At 44.8% G+C, this 2,500-nt stretch overlaps 1 protein-coding gene across 1 annotated transcript in view; it reads left to right on the top strand.

Moving 5' to 3' along the window:
- The window catches only part of LOC143021179 (uncharacterized), a 9,258-nt gene that overhangs the window by 490 nt on the left and 6,268 nt on the right, over positions 1-2,500 (top strand). The window lies entirely within an intron of this gene.

Raw genomic sequence — 2,500 nt, 5'->3', positions numbered from 1 at the left:
TATTGTGGCAAAGTAGCATGCAGTCGATACTTTAGGGTCTATATGGGGCGCCCCTACGGACCAGAATCACACATCATTTTGTCTATGATAGAAGAAATTCTTTTCATAGAGAAATGATGACACTTTTATACTACGACTGTCCCTCCGTTATGCTGTCCCCCAACCCCTTGTTGCTGTCCTGTACCATTTCTCTGAGTATTCTCTTTCTGTGATGGGGAATTCCCTGTGGTGGGGGAAAAGAATACTGCCACCAAGTATCCCACTTGGATCGTAAGAGGCGAGAAGAAAGGGACGGGGAGAGGGACTAGGCATCCTTCTCCCTGTAGCCCCAAGGGGCAGATTCCTAAAAAGAAAAGGAAAGGCCTAATGGGTGCTGGAGGGCCTCGGGCCAGCACCCTAAGGTTTGGGTCTTTTAATGTGCGTGGATGTGGTACAGATGAGAGTAAAAGGGAAGAGATAGGTAGTATGTTTGTTAGAAGAAAGTTGGGTGTGTTGGCTTTGAGTCAAACTAAGTTGAAAGGGAAGAGTGAGTGTAAGTTTGGGAGTGTAAGTGGGAGGTTATCTGGAGTGAAGAGAGGGCGAGGGAGGGAAGGGGTGGCTATTCTAGTAAGTGAGGAGATAGGTAAAGGGGTAGTGGAGTGGAAGGAGGTTTCCTCAAGGATAATGTGGATGAAGGTGAAACTGGGAAAGGAGATGTGGGTCTTTGTAAGTGCATATGGGCCGGGCAGTGAGAAGAGCATGGAAAAAAGGGAGGCCTTTTGGATAGATTTAAATGAGTGCATAGAGGGTTTAGGAAGAAATGTCAATGTAATAGTACTGGGAGACCTTAATGCTAGGGTGGGAAATGGTCCAATCGATGGAGTGGTTGGGAAGTGTGGAGTTCCAGGAAAGAATCGTAGTGGAGAGTTGATGGTGGAAATGTGTCTAGAAAGAGAGTTGATGATAGCAAATATAGTGTTTCGGAAGAAAGTCAAGCATAAGTACACATGGGAGAGGGTGGTGGAGGGAAGGGTGGTAGATAGAGCGCTAATGGATTATGTAGTGGTAAATAGGATTATGATAGGAAGAGTTAAGGATGTACATCAGATCATTTTTTGGTGGAAGGTAAGCTGAGAGTGGAGGATAGATGGAGAAGGAGGAAAGGGACAAAAGGTAGGGAGGTTCTTAGAGTGAACTCCTTGAATGAAAAGGAAAAGGAGAAGGAGTACAAAAAGAAGCTGAAGGAGGAGTGGGAGGGAGTAAAGGATAGAGCAGAGATGGGGGTGGAGGAGGAATGGGGATGGTTCAAGGAGGGAGTCTTAAAGTGTGCAAGGATGGTGTGTGGAACAAGAAGGACAGGGGGAAATAGAAGAAAGGGTAGTGAATGGTGGGATGAGGAAACAAAGAAGGTTGTAGAAGAGAAGAAGCGAGCATTCACAGATTGGTTACAAAAGAGGACAGGGGAGTCATATGAGACGTACAAAGAAAAGAAAAGAGAAGTAAAGCAAAAGGTAAAGGAGGCAAAGAGGAGAGCAGATGTGAAATGTGGTAGGAGTATGACAGAAAATTTTGAAAGTAATAAAAAGATGTTTTGGAAAGAAATTAAGAGAGGAAGAGGAGGCGAATCAAGTAGAGAAGAAAAGGTAAAAGGTACAGATGGAGAGTTGATAATGGAAGAGATGGCAGTGAGGGGAAGATGGGCAGAATATTTTAGGGAGTTGCTGAATGTGAAGGAGGATAGGGAAGGAAAGATAGCTGCAGTGGGAAATGCGAAGAAAATGAGAGTGATGAATGAGGAGAATGGAGGAGAAATAATGAAGGATGAGGTGAAGGCAGTTGTAAAGATGATGAAAGCAGGTAAGGCACCTGGTCTGGATGGATGTCATGCAGAATGTCTGAAAAAGGGAGGTTCAGTGATGGTGGACTGGTTGGTGAGGTTATTTAATGTTTGCTGGAGAGAGGGTAGAGTACCGGAGGACTGGAGTAGTGCCTGTATAGTTCCTCTTTACAAGGGAAAAGGGGACAGTTGTGAATGTAGTAATTTCAGAGGGATTAGCCTGTTGAGTGTAGTAGGGAAGGCTTATGGGAGGATCTTAATTGAGAGGATTAGAAGAGGAGCAGAAGGAGTAATTGGTGAGGAACAGTGTGGATTTAGGACGGGTAGAGGTTGTGAAGATCAGATCTTTGTGGTAAGACAGATATGTGAGAAAGCTATAGGAAAGGGGAAGGATGTTTTTTGGGCTTTTATGAATCTGGAAAAGGCTTATGATAGGGTAGACAGAAAGGCACTGTGGGAGGTTATGCAGATTTATGGGATAGGAGGAAAGCTTTTGGGAGCTGTCAAGAGTTTTTATGAGAGTAGTAGAGCATGTGTTAGGATTAGAAATGGAGAGAGTGAGTGGCTTGAAGTAAAGGTGGGACTTCGTCAAGGATGCGTTATGTCGCCCTGGCTGTTCAACTTATACATGGATGGGGTGGTGCGAGAGGTGAATGCTAGGGTAGTGAGTCAGGGATTGGAGAT

This window comes from Oratosquilla oratoria, chromosome 41 (genome assembly GCF_046742065.1).
Source record: "Oratosquilla oratoria isolate Oo_2021 chromosome 41, ASM4674206v1, whole genome shotgun sequence".
NCBI lineage: Eukaryota > Metazoa > Arthropoda > Malacostraca > Stomatopoda > Squillidae > Oratosquilla > Oratosquilla oratoria.
This window is presented reverse-complemented; position numbering and strand designations above follow the sequence as displayed.